The following is a 19,200-nucleotide window of genomic DNA, read 5'->3' as shown; positions in this document are numbered from 1 at the left end:
CTGCGATGACCCGGCGTTACCCCGGCGCCCCTGGCCGTCCCATCGATCGCGCCTCAGAGCGAGATTCCGTTGCCGGGCGGATGTTTGAACCCTTTAATAGCGGCCTGCCCCAACTAATCTGTGATTGGTTGATTGGGCCATTGGATCACCAATGGGGCTGACCCATTGGGTCAACTGAACTATCTGTCTTTTTAAACTGCTTTTATGTCTTCCTGGAGGACACGTTTAGTCAGTTCTACTGGCAGGAAGGAGAGGAGGTCTCTCTTGTTTTTTAATTGACGGCATTATTTCGAAGCTTTTGTTGCGTTTATCTGATCCATTTGGTGTCTCCATAAGAGAAACTGTTGCCAGAAAAGATTTCAAATCAGCAGTTTGCGAGCCGAACAACCTTCACCAGTGTCACTTTTGTCAACTGCATGCCTTTAACTACGCAAATGTCTTCAAGTAATTTCACCAGTAATTGATTTAATTTGCCCTCTCAAAATGTTGTTTTAATAGTATATATACTGCAGACACCTTTATCTCTGGTGTACTCCATAAATGCGTCATCCTTTTTGTCAATAAAGCATTTAAAAAGGTGGAGAGTGACCTAAAGGTGGGCATCAAGCAGCCAGTATTTGTGGAAGTAGTCCTTAAGCAGTGTGTTGGGCCAGAAACAAAACCCTCTCGTCACGAAGCCTTTGCAGTGTTTTCCGTTCATGCTTCCTCGATCCTCATGACAGCTTCGGAAATCTCCTGTCTGGTTCTACTCCGTCTGCTGTTGTGAAAACCTGCAATTTCAGTTGAACTTCATCAAGATACAGAAACGAACCAGCAATCTAACAATTGTCAAGTCACATACGGTTTAGGCAGTTTCTCGTTTTGGCAGTTGCTCTGTTGCTGTAAGACATGAAAGGTTTGTATTTTTCATTTTAACACAGTGCTCAATGCCCTGTCAGCCTAAAGAAACATGTACGGGAGCGAGTGGCAGGAAAAAAAGAAGAGGAAAAAGTAGCAACAAGGCTGGAAGGAAGGAAAGAGCGGCGATTCAAAATGAATGATGAACTATTTCAGCACTTCCTTTCCCACTATTTTGTGAGAATCGCGACCGTTGTAGTCGAAAGAGCCACTTGTGGCATCATTGTGTTCAACAAGTGGATTAAATACAGGTCTGAAAGACTTAACCTAGCTATGGCAGCACAAAGCCTCCTTAGATCAGCCAAAGACACACAGACGCAGGGATAGGCGCAGAAAAGCAATTCAGATGGAGGTATTTAAAGGAGGAGGAAATGTCAGTCAACAGGAGGATTTAGGGAATCTCTCAGCAAGATGAAATTATCTCTTCTTTCTCATCCCCCTTAATCACATCTCTTTATCACTCTGTCGCTCCTGTGCTCTCCTTCTATCACTTTCTCCCTTTTTCCCTTCCTCTAACATTTCCTCTGTTTTGGTCGTTCTTCCCTTTTTCTTATCTGTGTTTCCTAAGCTTCCTTTCTCAAATATTGTCCCCCATCGTGCCTTCCTTCCTCTCTGTTCCGTCACTTCTTTCCTGCCTTTCTCTTCGTACGGTGTCACTTTTCCTCCGATCCCTCAGCGAGGCGCTGTTGACGTTGGCCCTGGCTCATTTATTTTGCATGGCTTGTCAGAGGATGACAAATGACTCGGTGCTGCGTGGCGCAGCGCGGAGCATTACGCTACTTCTCACTTTTCATAGGCCGGCGGGCTTAATCGTATCACTCGCTCGCTCTATTTGAAAGGCAAGGTTCAAGCAAACAGTGATGTCGGCAAAAATATTTGACATAAATGTCATCGTCGTAATCATGGTGAAAAGGGCAACTTGTTACCTGCTATTGACCTTTAAGCACCCATGTGAGTCAATACGTCAGAACTGAGTTGGGAAATACCCTCTCCACCTGGTAAATGCCTACAACTTTCAAACCTCAGTGTAGTTTAAATTAGTATTCCCCAAGTCCAGAGATAACCCTGATGGGATCAGTTTGAGTTCTCCTTCTACCAAAACAAACGACCTTGTGCTCCAGCGAGACAACACGAACACCACTGAAAACATCCTTGATTATTATTTTAACTGATATGGTCCTGACCTTTTCCCGTCTAACTACTGCTCGCTTGTAATGTCAGTGGTATGGGCAGTGGAACTCCTTCTGCCCTTTCTCTCATTAAAAGCCACTTTCCAAAAGTGTGTCCGCTAAAAAAAAACATCTAAAACATGTCAAATGCAAATGGGGCCCATTATTCCGTTTTTACCGGCCATCTTCGACTCCTTAACATGCTCTCAATTTCCTCCTCGGTTGCTGCCCTCTCTCTTTCTTTCTTCATATAATGACAGATGGTTTGACCTCTGACCCCTTTGTGTTGATTCTGCAGGTTTAGGGATGAGAGAGAGAGAGAGAGACAGAGAGAGAGAGACAGAAGGCGGGAGAGAGGAAAGGAAGGGAGAATTGAAGGGGAGATGAGGCCAGTTGATAAAAGTGCCTGATGTGGTAGTGACACTGCTCAATGCTGCAACAACATCACACACACACACACACACAGACACACACACACACACACAAAGAATGACAGGTCGACTTCCATAATGACCAGAACAGACGTCGCTCTGGGAGCTCTGGCCCAACTGGAAAACTTTCACCCCTGTCATGTTGCTTTCTGGCCTCGTGTCCCTCATTCTTGTTCATTCTCTCGCGCTCTCCTTTGTGTTTCCTCTCTTCTTACACTGTTATTCTGGCTTTTTTTTCTGTCTTCCTCTTCTTCTCAACATGTCAAGAAGAGATTTTGCACCTGGTTGGCTCGTTCACACACACGCAGTAAACCGGACATCCGAAGGTCTTTGTTGTAACTCTGAGTAATTACATTTTGATGAGCTTAATCAGTATGCTCTGAGAACTCTAACCCCCCCCCCCCTTCTCGCAGTTATTTTTTCTGTCTCTGTCTCTGTCTCTATATAAACCTATATTTTATTACTCCATTACATAATGACCCAGAGTCCTTCAGGAAGCCTCTCGGCCCTCTGGGTCTTAAGAGGATCAGACCAATTTAAAACGTATCCAGGCCTCTCTGCTGCAGATACCATCTCTTTTCCAGTTCCAAATATCAGGAATCTGTGGAATTTAGAGACTGCAAATGTGATTTAAGAGGACATAATCTCCTGCTCATTTCCAGGTTCATGCTTGCATTTTGGGTTTCTACTGGAACATGTTTAGTTTTGCTCTCATGTTCAAAAATCACATCATTTTTCTCATACTGTCTTCAGCCTCTGTCTGAAGCGCTCCGTTTCAGTGCCAGCCTCAATATAACAATGAGTTTAAGACGTTATTTTAGGGTTACTTTGTATTTTGTTCAGATTTTTGTAGTTTGGAACGTAACTTTAAACTAGAAAGAACTATTAACAGTGCAAACCTCATTTTATTCAAGACTTATCCGCTTGACATTCTCATTTCCAACTTTGAACCCTCCCAAGATCCCCTACTTAAGCAAGAAAAATAATATCCAGCCCTGCTTTATGTGCTCTAATAACTCCTGGCTGCTGTTTAAACAGGCTTCTGTGGGCAGAGAATATTGAAGCAGATTAACGCTGTTGCTGCAATTACTCCGGTTGGTTGTCATCACGCCCTCAATCTAGTGGAGAGGGAGAAACGAGAGGTAGAGAGCGTGAGCAAGAGAGAGATTTGATATATTAGCACTTTCATTCACACCCAGGACGGTGTGCGCTTGATAATAACTCTCATCCAGTGTCTTAAACAATAAAAAAAAAACATGGAGCGAGATGGAGAGAGTGATGAAAGAGATGCTCACTTACCACCAGTGTGTTGCGTTGCGTCTTTTATTGAAATAGTTGAAGGAGGGGCGGCGGGCTCAATTACGGAAGAACGCTATCTGAATAGCTATCACTGCACACGGAGGCATGCAAAGACCAAAAGCATCAACTCACACACACACACACACACACACACACGGCTGAGTAAATATGCAACGAATTAGAGCGAACAGACAAAGCTGTTGCTCAATCAGCTCTGTTTACAATCATGAGTTTAAACACATAGTTTTACACTGCGCTCTCAACAGTCTAATAACCGGCCTTCCCCATGTCAATAGTAACTACACACAAATATGTACACACACACGCACACACGCACACACGCACACACTTCAGCTAAGATGCCCAAGCACACACGCATCATTTGCATTCTTTTAATCTTCATATATCCATACAAAAGAATGTGAATATGATACTGGCTCACTCAGTCACACACACACACACACACACACACACACCACCCCTCCATAAATGTTCATGTTGGTTAGCAGAGGAATGTGTGTGTGTGTGTGTGTGTGTGTGTGTTTGTGTGTGTGTGCGCTTTCCATTCAGTTCATTCTAAATGAGGAAATTCCCTTTGTGTGTTTTTGCACTTGGGTGGCATGAGGCGCAGTATACTATTTCAGCCATGTTTTTAGGTTGTGTGTGTGTGTGTGTGTGTGTACAACACCTTCTTGTTATACACACCTCCCTTACCTTCTTCTCCCTTTGATTCTTTCCATCTTTTCTGTCCTTTTTTGCTCTGTTCCATACACATTTTCTACATCTGATAATCTCTCTCTCTCGCTCTCTCTCTTCCATATTATTCTCTAGGTCTCTCTGATATCTCTCCCCATATATACATGCTCACATGCATGCACGTACCCAGATTGATGTAGTACAGGCCGGGTAGGTTATACAGAGCATATAGATGTGGCTGCCGGCTGATTTGTTGCCTGTTAGGGTATAAAACAGAGACAGCTCTCTTTGCTGTATGCACACACAAACTGTCACAGGTAGGTACCTACTGACATTCAGCGGGACACACTCCTCCTGTATGTATTGCCCTCATATCGTACAGGCTTGTACACAACAATATGGTTACACACAGACACACACACACACTCGACAATTGGTCAAAGCCAATCACATATTTCCTTTACTTTGTTTTTGGTAAAAAGGCAGCTGGGATATTTTGCTGAATAATGACTGCTCTCATTTCCCTTCTCTCCATCTTTCCATCTCTCTCTCCCTCTCTCTCTCTCTCTCTCTCTCTCTCTCTGTCGCTGCGTATGGTTTTGGTTTTGTCCTCGGGGCATGGTAGCTGCCCAAACTTTTTGTGCCGTCTCTTTTCAAATGTGTGTGTGTGTGTGTGTGTGTGTATGCATGTGTTCACGCTAGCGTGAGACATTTTCTCGCCGTGTATGTGAAAGGAATACATACTTTTTACGCCTTTGTGCGACGAGGACAGGGAATGCGAGCGAGAAAACGAGATACAGAGCGACGTAAACTCTGTGAGGTCTTCGATATTAGTCCCACTAACCCGGCTGGTTGTGAAACAAGCCAGCTCTCTGATCTGACATCTCTACGGGGAACAAACTCATTCTTTTTTATCTCGCTCTCTCTTTTTTCCTCCTTTTTAAAAATGCAGAAATGCCTCATGAATGTGTATGGAAAAATGAGAAACATATGGGCTCTGTAGAGAGACTTCCCGCCTCCCCTCACAACGCAAATGTTGGCTTTAGGGTGAAACACACACTCACAGACTTACACCCACATAAGTACCCGCTCACTTACTTTGGCACACACACACACACACACACACACACACACACACACACACTACATATATAACATCTACCGACATTCATCATACATACATGAACCTATTACAGTACCAAAACACTGATGAACATTTGTAAACACACACAAGCGCGATGACGGCATCCTTTTAGACCTGTAATGTGTGTCATAATAGGAGTTGAGGTGCTAATATATCTGCTGTGTTGAATATCACCTTAACACCTGAGGAGACGATTGGGTAACTGAGTGTGTGTGTTGTGCTCTGCTTGTGAAGACCTCATTATTAGCCTTTTGGCAACTGTAATGAATGAGCGTGTGCATGGACTGCATGTGTGTCTGCAATCCAACCTGTGTTTATGTGTGTGTTTTTTCGAAGACCACCCAAAGTTGTTTGGGTGGTCTTCACACTTAATTCTACTGCGTGAGGTGCTTTAATTTACTTTTTTGCAGTGAGACACTTCCATTCCTTTTGCGCCCTTGAGCAAGGCAGCGGACAGCCACAGGGTGTGAGGATATGCATGGGACCGTTTCTCCGCATTCACAAGCCGGGTTTTTCTGTCGGAGTACCGATGGCTTAGTTTCTGTATCTTCTCACAAACAGTAGACAAAGACAACAAAGCCGACACAGGCAGTTCAAACAGAAACCCGAAGAAACAAATCTGACATGCAGTCAAAATAGATAACTCTCAATTCGGGAGTTAAGATAAAGGGACTTGTAGATTCTATGATCCCTGATTTCATTAGTCATGTGTACAGTCATATATCAAGAGTCCAGTCCGTGTCATCCCTTGTGACAAATACAAAGACAAAACATTTTCCGCAACATGAAGTCAAACCATCAGTGTGAAGAACAAATGTACAAACAAGTTGGACCTGATCTTATCCTTCATAATAATATTTTGTACTTATCTGGCCAGATATGTTTGGAGAATCCACTGGAATAACTTGATTTCTTCTTCTTATTGAACGTGAACTCAGTATTAAGATCCCAGAAGCAGCCAACAGATTACTGACTTGGTTGTTGAAGCTTGCTAGAGCATTGGATTCATGTGAGTTTTAGACTTGCACCGATGTGTATCTCACTCTAAAACAGTGTATGCAAAACCATTTTAGGTATATTTGTCGTGCGATACATGTCCTGTAAAAGTACCCTTGGGCAGTACAACAACTGGCACTTTAGTGTACTCGGAACTCTATTGAAGTAATGGCATGCATTTTGAAAAACAAGAATATCCCATTCACACCCACCGAAAAAATACCTTTGTTTAAATCTCCACGACGAAGTCAATTGATAAACATATGAAGCAACGTGAAACAGGAAAGTAAAAAGTGTATTAACTGAGCTCTCTGTGTGTCTGTTTTGGCTACGAGCTGCACGTTTTAGTGTTATTTACAGACACCGACGGACGCTTTAGAAGTCGCCGGCAGTTTTGACGATCCAGACACCTCGAACACTCGCTGTCCTTTGATGAGGGATTCCTGTGGACTACAGGGCAATTATTGCTGGAGGGGAGAACACACACACACACACACACACACTCAGGCACACAAATCTAAACAGTCACATACATGCCAGCACACACACAGAGCCATGGACACTTAGAAATGGATCGCTGTAGGGGGAAACACACATGCACGCACACACAAACAGGCAGACACACACACAGGACGTGTCTAGGCGGGGAGCAGATGGAAGCTGGCTTTGATTGCTCCGTTGACCTCTGACCTCAAGGTGAAAAGGTACCGGAGGGTTCAGCAAGACAAACACACACACGCACACACACACACACACACACACACGTACAAACTCTCCCTCTTTTCTTTTACACACGTTCACCCTGCAGCATTTTTGCGGGACGGTCTCGCTGTCGGGCCACTGTGTGTGTGTTGGAGGGTCGGCGGGTCACGTCCCACCGCATGGAGGTTAGGATCACTACCAGCTGGATTCACTTTGATGTCTCCCTCCCACTCTCTCTCTCCCTCCCGCTCTCTCTCTCTCTCTCTCTCGCTCTCTCCCCCTCACATAGATCAGAGTGCCAAGGTCCTACCTCTACCTACCTTTCCTCATCTGTCACAAACCATCATTGGCCCGTTGAGACAGTGCAAAGTAATGAATCGAGGCACGAAGCAGCGGCCTCTTCTTGTCGTCTGTATGTAGCTATTAGCTATAGGCAAGATACATATTTTATTCACATTACATAGATATTGCATGGTGTAGTGAAGTGCAATGAAAGTCCAAATTGAAAGCACAATTTTACTCTAAGCAAAATAATTTATATGCTAATTATTGCAAGTTCACACAGCAGAGCTCCGTATTGCTATTGATTGCTGCTTCTGGCCTAAGATTGACGATGTGATTTGTCCTCTCTGTTTCATGTGCACCCTGTGGTGTTTGAAACCCTGTGGGTGGTGATCTGGACTTGGCCCAGGGATGATAAGTTTACGTGTACAGCCCCGACACCTTTGTTCAACTTTCAGCATGAGCAGAATGCTTCGTCCACAACACAAGAAGCAGCGGCAGGTACAGCCACATAAAGGCCTGTTGGTAAAATCTGATCCCATCTGCATTTATTGCATCTTCTCTTTGTTGACATGCCAACGTTTCCTCCTTGGTAACCTTTGCATGTGATAATTAAGATGTTTTCCTCCTAAATTGCATTTCCACATTTGTTGACTTTCCAATGAAACGGCGTTTCATTGGAAAGTCAATAAATGTCCATAAAAACAGAAGGTTGGAAACACATTATGAGCCGTACCTAAACTCTCAAATGAAATGAACTTAAGCTCGACATTTTCTTCTTATCAGCGGAAAGAAATTGTCCCAACTCGTTTCAAACATGCGTAAGCACTTGTTCCTTCCAAATCTCTCTACAACACTCGGTCAACAGACATGGGAAAATATGCATTTTTCCGCAGTGAAGAAAAGAGTCTGTGTTTGCTCACCCATATGTTTCTGACGTGATTGCAAACAGTGTGTTTTTGAAATGACTTGAAACAACTTTCAGACAGGAAAGGAAGTGATGTGCTGTTTCCCCCCCTGACAAGAACACTTAAATCGTCACGTCGAGGCATCAAACCAATATGTTTGTTCTTGTTAAATACACCGAATGCTGCCCCCTCACTTGACACGTACGCACAAACACACGGCATACGCTTTCTATTTCCTCCCCTTATCAAAGCTGTTTTGATACCTTCGCCCCGGATCTGATTCAGTCGGTGTGTCATGTTTACAGACTCGGTTCCTCTACGAGCTCCACATGGCCGCTGTTTACCGGCAGAGGCCTGTTAAATTCTCCCCCCCCCGCCGCCATCCCATCTCGCTAAGCAGCGGACATCAAACGGAAACAGAGATGTGCGACTTTACGACCGATGGCCTGAACCTGACAGACTGATTAAGCCGTCTGGACGAAGATGAGTGTGTGTCTGTGTGCGCTGTGTGTGTTATTGATGGAGCGATCCTATAACCTGCTGCAGCTGTGACCAGAGACGCATCAGCCCCCCCCCCCCTCCCCCTCTGCTCTGTCTTCATGAAGACTTTGATTTATCGAGAAATCCACAAGAACAGAGATTTATCGTGAACGCTAAATGAAGTTTAAGGATGCGGCCCACCCTTTCAGTCCCATTCAGTTTGTGTCCACCGTGACTAAACAGTACAGATGTCCCAACAGAACTGTGAACTCTGGTTCCACTAAGAATGCTGCTTTCACCTGCTGCGCTGCTCCCCGACCATAACATCATATGAATTGCACGTGATGCAAAAGGAAAAGACAAAATATATGTCCTTTACATCCCTCCGTCTACAGTTTTTTTTTTTTTCACTACCAAGTGGTTAAGCTCTGCACTTAAACTTGCATCCTGTCTGGAACGCAAAAACCCAGACTCATGTTCATGTGATCTTTGCATAATGTGTGTGTGTGTGTGTGTTGACGTCTTTCAGCAGCCCTGCCCTGCAGCGATGCAAGTATGATTAGGTTTTTGCAGTCAAACTCTCTCTATACTCTGTCATTAGTGTCATTTCACTAATGTTTGACTAATAATACCTCTAGGAGCGTACTATTAAAACACAGCGAGGCAGTGTTAACCACTAAACCTCTCTCTCTCTCTCTCTCTCTCTCTCTGTCTCTCTCTCTCTCTCTCTCTCTCTCTCTCTCTCTCTCTGTCTCTCTCTCTCTGTCTCTCTCTCTCTCTCTCTCTCTCTCTTCTGTCAGTCACTCTTGGCCTCTCGCTCACTTCGCTCTTGTTCTCTGTCATGTCACACACACGCTTTCTTTTGTCTTAATCTATCCTCGTCTGCCTCTCATGAGTCCTATTACCAGATGCTATCGCGCTCTCGCTGAATGCGTCTCTCCACTCGCTAATGGTTCAGCTATTACAGATTATGTTTTGATTTAAAGACAGACAGACAGAGAGGGAGAAACATGTGTGTGTGGGTGTGCGTGTGTGTACAGGCAATTTGACAGTATTTTGGGAGGAGTTTCTTTATGAATCATAGCATTGGCTTTACGCAAGCGAACCATGATTATTATTATTATTATTATTATTATTAGCTCTGTATTAGACCATCAAAAACATGTGTTTTGGGCATTATGCCAACATAAACATATCTCCATGACGTGTGCTCCCTGTAGCTGTGTGTGTGGCTACGGTGGGTATTTGGGCAAGCAATTTTGGCAACTAGTTGTTGGAACCCATTATTTTAATATGAGAGTGCAGCAACGAGCTGATGTTGACGTTGCCATAAGTTGATATAATTTTTTCTCATGTTTTGGGAGGACAAAGTCATAAAAGGCACCTTGAAAAAATCTTTCTTCATACACCCCTTAAAAGAAGGATGGTTTGGGCTGCATGTGTGTCCCTGGACGGGCTCCAGCATATATACGATACATGTGTTTGCAAGTGTATATATGTGTGTGTGTGCACTCGGTCTGTCTGCCAGCGGAGGTGTACGGCAGGGTGGAGAACTTTTGATGACACACACACACACACACACACAGAGTGTAGCAGCTGTGCTCCAGATGTACTCTGCAGAGTCACGTCTGAAACCCATTTGTTGTCTTTACGAATGGTGGCCATCAGGACCAATCGTCTCTGGGAAACACCGGACCCGCTGACCTCTCAGCTCGGCTACTGATCAATCAAAGCGATGACCGCGCGCTCTACGGCCAGTTACAACACACGGCAGCGAGGTGGACGAGGCTCAGACGGGACGTTCAGAGTGCGGAAAGCTGATTTGTGATATAATTCCTCTCCTCTGATGTCAATATTTAGCTAAAGCATATAGATTGATCAAAAGCAGTAAAGGGCAGAGTTTTTTATGTCGAAAACTGCAGATTGTAAATACAATATATTTCAACAGAGATGTCACCATCCTCAAAAACAATCATTCAAGGTTTTCCTGTAAACAAACACAGTTCTGCACATGACGCCTAACAACCCTTTGATTGCATTTTCTTCCACATAAAACATTTTCAAAGCATTTTCTTACATTTTTTACGTGTTTAGATTGCGAAGTAGGTTTTCTTTTTTTCCTGACTTTTGCTGCTTCTTTGTGTACTAATTAATAAAGAGGTTTTAAGGTCACCCACATGCTCGTATGTTCATGTAAATCCTTGTGTGAGCTATTAGAGCACGATATACGAGTAAAAATAGGGCCTACTCATCCAAACATTCCTCCATATCAGTGGTCACAAACTCCATGGGTACCTTTTAAATGACCATTTATACTTCATAAAGATGAAACTGAAAGATGAAACAATGGCAGAGGTGTTCACACTCATTTTAGTGGTGTCTTTTCACTGCTCAGGGCTCTGTACAGATATATAGAAATATAATGTCTTTGTATTCGCTCTTGCCTTCACTCTCACTTTCGGTAATTTTCAATCAGTGAAGATCGAGTTTGAGGTTTGGCACAAGGATGAGACGACGGGTCACATGGCTCATCCACAGGTTAATCCAGCCCACCGGACCACCTGCCGAACCCGTCTGTCTCCTCACCTCTCCATCTGTCTTTCCCCGCAATTTACTGTCTATATCTGACTGATTGAGCCGTATGTAACCCAACACCCATCTGTTTTGTAGGCAGTAAAAAACCAATACGGTCCAAATGAAGCTGCTTCACGCTACGTCGGACTGACATACTGAGCACATTGACGATGAGATGGCCCGTGTGGATGCTTTGTGGGGGCAGTTAAAAAGCAATCTGGGCTGGATTCGACTTTCTTCCACGCTGTGCCACAGTTACTGAAAGAGTCTGCTCCACAAATACGTGTGCGATCGCCGAGGAATGACACATATACTCATGAACACGGCCGTGAAGTGACAGGCACAAGCGAACCAATTCAAGCAGACACACACACGTAACATAAACATAGCAAATGTAATAAAATCTTCCCACATCTCCTTCTATAACTGATTTCTTTCTTTCCTCCTTTGCCTTTTCTATGTTCCGCTCAAACTATCGCAGCTAAATTGATGCCATATACGAAGACTTGCATGATATAAATTCAAGATTTGATGAGTTATGGGCATTCGGGATGCGTCATGAATCCCAGTGTGAAACAGACCCGAGGCTAAGATATTAAATACCAGAGTATTAATAACCTCCGACCTTGCGTGTTCTTTTATCTGTACTTTTCAGCGTTTTGGTGTGATTTATCATCTCTGTGTCGGGGCTTAGCTCCTCCACACACACACACACATAGAGAGCCAATACTTAATCAATACAATTACTCGGCAAACAGCGGAATGTTACAAAAGCTGTCTGTAAGCGGTCGTTCCTGTAAGCTAAGCTGCTGGCTGAGACAAAGCCGCCCCTCCTGCCTCTACCAGCCTGCACACGGTGAACACATCAGCATTCTTTCTCACTTTGTAATGTTGTTTATTTTATTGACATTTTAGATTTGTTTCCAGTGAGATATTATTTAGTTTATATCGTCGTTTTGCTGTTGTGAACATCACTGTTCTAGCTCTAGAAACAACATTTACTTTTGAATTAAAATTAAAATAACTTTCTTCACTGATGTTTAGAGTGTAAAACATTTTTGTCGATAATGAGGAAAGTTTAGTTTCAGCTCTTCCTCCCTCATTCAAGACGTTCTCATTCACTGGCTTTCTTTATCCCTCTCTTTCCTTTCTGAACCGCCGTCCTCCAGTTTTTCTTTGTCTTCAGCTCTTTATCTCTCTCTTCCTCACTACTTCTTCATCCGTCTTTTGCCTCCCCCCCTCCCCAAACTTTCTCCTCAGGTTGGGTCTGGTAGTGATCATGCACGCCGATCGCTTCAAACCCAGCAGAACTAATGCAGAGCAGGACACGAGCTGTGATGTAGGCAGAGAGAAAAGAGAGGGACTTAATAACGGAGAGGCCGGGAGAAAGAGGGGTACGGGGAGAGATGAGAGAGATTGTGTGTTGAGGTAATTCATCGCCCAGAGAAAACAGCCGGGTGATACAAAGGAAAGAATGAAAGTACGGCGGGAACAATCCAAATATTTGTGCGCTCTGATGTAAAGGCTGAGTGTGTGCGAGTGTAACATCATGATTGGCCATCAGGTTTTTATTTCACTTACCACAGACAACAGCTGGGTCTGTATTTCAAACCATCATCCATCCACTGGCCGAGCACTCCGTCTAGAGAACCCCTCTTCTGTCCATCCATCATCCCTTCGTCAGCCCTCCATCCCTCCAGTGCCTCGTATACTTGCTTCATCCATTCATATTCGGAGGTCCCGTTAGATGTGCAGTACCTCTCAATCGCTCGGCTGCTGTTCATTTGTCATGTCATTCACATGAGTTTCCCTGCTGATACACATTTAAAAACTGCCTTTTATCTTCCTACATCCATACTTCTGTTCACCCATTCCAGTTGTGATTCAGTCAGAATCCTTTAGAAAAATATTTTATCTCCTTATCATTGTACAATCCAAGATTTCAAATTAAGGAAGGACTTTTATGTACAATTTTTCTTTTTTTTTAGGTTTTTCTTCACCCCTTTAGCTCTACAACCATACTTCTATCCATCCTCTATTCAATAGTCCATATGCCAATAATGTATCAGCTGTGTCCTCTGCCTCTTATCCATCTGTTATTATTCCCACACTTCCCCCCCCCTCTTCTTCTTCATCCCCCGTTTTTAATATCTGTCTTCCATTAAAGTGGCTGTGATTAAGTGGTGAGATCTGACTTGACTTGGCTTTCAGCAAAAATAATAGAAGAGGACGATGACTTGCACATGTGGATGGAGATGGGACGGAGATAGAGAAAGAGGGGGAGTCAAAGGGAAGGAAGAGGGGAGGAAATGTAAAGGGAGGGGAAGGTGAAAGTGAAGGTTTATAGCAGAAGGAGAGAGAGAAACAGAATGAGGGATGAGAGAAGTGCGAGCGGAGGATGAGACGTTGAAAGATGACGTCACTCGTTCACATTACCTTGCTGTGGAAAGATTTTCACCGTTGTAAAAGGGAAGTTATGTGGGCGAATGGAAGGGCAGGTCCTCGTTATTGTCTGCATTCTTTACTCACCACATCTCTGTCTTTCTTTACGTCTCAGTTTCTGCTTTCTTTCAATTTTAGATTCAATTATGCTCCGCCGGCATGAAAGCAAAGAGCGACTATACACGCCAACGCATCGAGATCAACATCCATTTCTGTTTCAGTGCACTGCATCCGTGTATCTGTCTCCTTCTCTTTCTTTCCTGATCACGGCAGTCTGTCTTTCTCTTCCTTTTGTCTCACCTCCTCATCTCGTTTCTGTCACTCTCAGGCTTCCTCTTTGGAGTGTCAGCCTAATATCCGTTGACGTATCAATCACAGCTGCTTTTCTTGTCGTCCCTTCAACTTGACCCCTTTGTGTCTGTGCGTATGCATTCATAGGAGCGCATGCGCATCTACTACATGTCAAAATATTAACACGTCACCACGCTCTCCTCACTGCTGTTCATTGATGGTGATTAGTAGCAGGTGTTGGCTCCAAATTTTAAAACACACAGAGATTCACGCACGCACGCACACACACACACACACACACACACACATACACACACACACACACACACACACACGTCCATGATAGCTGTGATTTATGGGGCTGGGACCTACGGGTTGCTGGAACAACACGGTCCTACCCTCGAAGATAACATACGTAGCACGCACGTGCACGTAATGCACACATACGTATGGCATAAACGCATATAGACGCACTCGCACGCACATTTTTGTCTGACATCGCTGGCTCCTTTCAGCCCAGAGGTGAGATCAGACGTTAAAGATCTAGTGATGAAAACCCTCCCCATGGAAACGGTACTTGTTCATCGTCACAAGGAGATACAGGCCCTTCACAATTCCTTTCTTTTTGTTGTTGATATCTCTGGCCTGTTAAGACACCTCAAATAGCATTCCTGGACAGAGAAGACATATTTCAACATCGAGCTCAGTCTCTGAAATGGCTGGTGGCCGCATCATTAATCCTTTAATCTTCTGACAGTTGAAAAAGAGATGTGAAAAAGAGGATTTCTCATAAATGTGGGCATTTCGACGAAGCGTCATGCTATTCCCACGCACGTTTCCTGAGTCTCTAGTGCAAAGTTAAGGTGACCCAAAGTAAGATCGGCCACAATAATGAGGATGATGCAGAGTGTGAAAAACACCAGAATTTAATTTGAATAAGCATAAGATATGTCCAACGTTAACCAGCTTATCAGTCGAGGAAAATTCCCAAAGCTTTGAGCACATTAAGTTCTGCATGGCAACGGCGAAATAGCCCAAAAAATGATGACATCCATTTGAAATTCTCTGTCGATTTTACAAGACAAACTGCAGGCATGAATGAGTTCAATGAGGCCGGTATCCAGTGTCGCGGTGAGAGCAACACTAAACACAAAATGACTGCTGTAGCTGCACGAGGTCCCGAAACAGATGAAGCCCTTCACACACCTCACAGTGATTCAGAACGGAGCGACCTATCAACCGAGCTAGCTACTTATTCAATATACTAATTAAGATTGCACCTCAATTTGTTTGGGGATTTCTTTTCCCGGGATGAAGAATTTAATTCTATTCAAACTAATTTGCGTTTGATGTCGTGCAGCACTTCAGAGGGTTGTCTTGGATGGCAACATAGCGATAGAGAGAGAAAGAACAACATGAAGACAAAGAGAGTAAAACCCCGGAGTCCTCTCAGTGAGTTCCAGTCTGCCGCGTTACAGACAGACCATTAGTACTACTGTCAGTACTAATTACTCCCAGTAGACATCACACTACTTCTGTCCCGACTTTCCGCACATGCGAACTCTGCTCAGTTTGACGGTTTTATTTCTCCGTTTGTTTCCTGCTGCCGCTGTTTATCTGCAGCTCTCCGCAGGATTCAGTTTGAAGTGATAATTTGCTTTTTTCTCTGTTTCCATCTCTTTTCATCTTCATTTGTCTCTTATCTTTCAGTTCAGTTTACTTCTCTTTGAACCGGTGATGCGCTTTTGTCTAAAACTCCTTTGTTTCAGTTGTTAATCAAGAAAAAAGCGAATTGATTCATTGATGAGGGATTTTGAAACACATTGTACAGCAGACAATTAAATCACATTAATACTTATTCAGCTCTTTCGCTCTCTCTCTCTCTCTCACACACACACACACACACGCACACACACATACAGACACACACAGACCTCAGTAATGATACCTCAGACCTCAGTAATGATTCAAAGACTGCTGTTTTGTTAAAGAGAACCAATGCAGTGGAACGGCTTCACTTAACATAATGAAGTGTGTGCAGTGTGTGTGAGCTTGTGTGAGAGAGGGGATGTATTTAATTCCCCTAATAATACTACTTCTGTGTGTGTGTAAATGCTCTTCTTTTAGGTCAGGTTGTAGGGACTCGACAAAAAGCTGGTCCGCACAAGGTGAACTATTTATTTCAGGGTTAAAACCTCTCATATGTGAATCTAATGAAAGGGAATACAATGTCCTCACAATTGAAGAAAAACAAATGTGTGTGTGTATCGATATACGGGCGCATATGTTCTCCAACATGATTAACCTTAGCGGCCTGATTTCAATGAGCCATGGTACAACATTATTTACTTTTTGAATTCATATCTCCAATGTGCTAATGGAATTCATCCATCATTGTTCAATAACAGCAATATATCTTTAATGGATTCTCACATTTTGATACAGTTATACGCGTTGTTGAATTAATCATCGTCACGAGGAGAAAGAGATGAGGACAAATGATGAGAATAAGAAGAGATAAACGAGAGAAAGAGGGGCAGAGAGATGCAAGTAACAAGAGCGGATCTGTCGAACAAGCTCAGCGTGGAACACCAACGTCCTTGTTTTGCCCAATTTTTTCTCTCCATATTTCCTGTTGCTCTTTGCTCTCAGCAATCCAATTAGGGTGAAACGCCATGGAAGTAAGAAAATGCAATTAAATCATGTAAGAAAGAAAGAAAGAAAGAAAGAGGGGAAGAACATTGCATGAAAAATGAGTGGAAACTTAACAATTAGCGTGTGTAATGAGGCGGGCGGTTTGTTTGGTGCTAAAGTGAGCGAGGCTTTACGGGTTGTTGGTGTTCGGCTATGTGGGATTGGCAAGGTGGTGGGGAGGGAGAAAGCTTTGAAGTTTGAGGGAAATAAGAAAAGGGAAGAAAGTAGAGGAAGTTCTAAAAATGCTGCCACTTGGTGAAGGAAGATGGACGATAAGATGCCTTTAATTTCTCAATCGCTTCTTTTTCAAATACATAAACAGACCAGGTTGTTTTGGGGAATGGCCCGATGGTCTCCATGTTATTTGATACATCAATGCTGAAATGATGTATGATTTATCTGCCATGCACATTGGTTGTGCACATGGGTCTGTACATTCAGACATTCAAAAATATCTGAAACGCCTTATAGTTTATTTAGCCAAGTTTGTTTGTTAAGTAAGCAACTGCATGTTCATCTGATGCACACGTATCTTTAACTGTACGACGTTTATCATCACCTTCAACCTTGGACAGTTCAAACACGATGTGATACAGCAGCTTCAGAGCTTCTCGTTTTCTCATATTCTATTTATTGCTAATAGCTTCCTATTACTCAGCAGAGTAATTAATCTCCCAGGGCCACACGAGTGATTTCGCTTTCCATATGTCATAATTTAACAAATACATTCCATGTAGAGCTGAGGGATGAATCGAAGAGAAATGAAAGGTTTGTGGAAATAGAGAAAAACTGATTTAGAGAGAAAAAGCGGTAGTAATAGCTTCTAGTTTAATAAGATATGAAAATGTTGCCGTCTGGATCCATGGTAACTCACAGTAGTAACTTCCACTGTTTTGACTTTATGATGAAAGCGCGATGATGAAAGCACTGAAAATGAGGCTAATAACATTTTAGTGTGTTTGCGGTCGCATGTTTGCCAACATGTACACCTACAATATTAGTTTTCTAGAGTAAAGGTTGAGTGTAAACTTAAAAATGAGATTCCCACGGCTTAAAAAAAATAAGAAGAAGTGATGCCAACTCTTATGAAAATAAAAGATGGTTTTATTAATCAATTTAGAAAAGTACATGTTAGTGTGTGCTGAGCTTCAAGGCTTCTACCTATTAACTGCTAACCGTTTCAAACGATTAGCAGTTAGACGATGAATCACACGTAGCAAGTTTCCCAATAAAGAAAATGACTGTAAATCCGAGCGTGAAAGCTGCATTTTGGAACAGGGATGACATGGAGTTAAAACATAAATATTAACAGGTTTTCTTTCTATAAGTCACTTCCCCCAAATCTTTAGAGTTACAAATCATTTTGGATGATAAACTACCTGTGGTCTTAAAATATTGACCAAAGCGATTTTAGGAAGTGTTTCTTTCCCCCGACTTGGATGTGTTGTGTTTTGCAACGGAGCGTATTCAATGTAACTCCTCACTGAGAAGCATCAGCAGAATTGGACCCCCTGTCCGGCCACTACATGCTGGAATGAAAGATAAATCTATCAGCTTCAGCTTTTCCACATTCAACTGATGCAGATTGATAGCCCTGCACTGGGAGGTAAACACACACACACACGTGCACACACACACACGTGCACATACACATGCACATAGTTAATCATGTGTGTGAAGGTCCAGTGGGGAGGAAGGAAAAATCTGGAATACCAGTTGGACTCTGTCTTCCATGTGTGTATGTGTGTGTGTGTGTGTGTGTGTGTGTGTGTGTGTGTGTGTGTGTGTGACTTGGCCTTTTGCCCTGTCCCTCCACGAGCCACGCGGCAAGAGGTCCTACTCAGGATTATCCCCACGAGTCCGGCACACACAGAAACACACAGACACTCGCGAACCCCGCACGGTCCGCTGTGGGTCGTCCACCAAACTGCCTGTCAGCCCTAAGCCCCGCCTCCAGCTGTCAGAAGCTTCCTGTCCCCTTCCTGTTTCTGTCAGACACAGCGGCCTTCTTCTGCACATAGGCGTCCCATTCATTCATCACCATTACCATTCATTCTAATAGGAGCTTCCTGATATCATACTTTTTTCTACCCGTTTGGTGTCTTTCATCACATACCTGCTACTCCACACGGTCATGTGGTGCGTGTGTGTGTGTGTGTGTGTGTGTGTGTGTGTTGAGTGAAGCCAGTGTCCCC

The sequence above is a fragment of the Melanostigma gelatinosum genome, assembly GCF_949748355.1.
Source record: "Melanostigma gelatinosum genome assembly, chromosome: 5".
NCBI classification, from domain to species: Eukaryota; Metazoa; Chordata; class Actinopteri; order Perciformes; family Zoarcidae; genus Melanostigma; species Melanostigma gelatinosum.
This window is presented reverse-complemented; position numbering follows the sequence as displayed.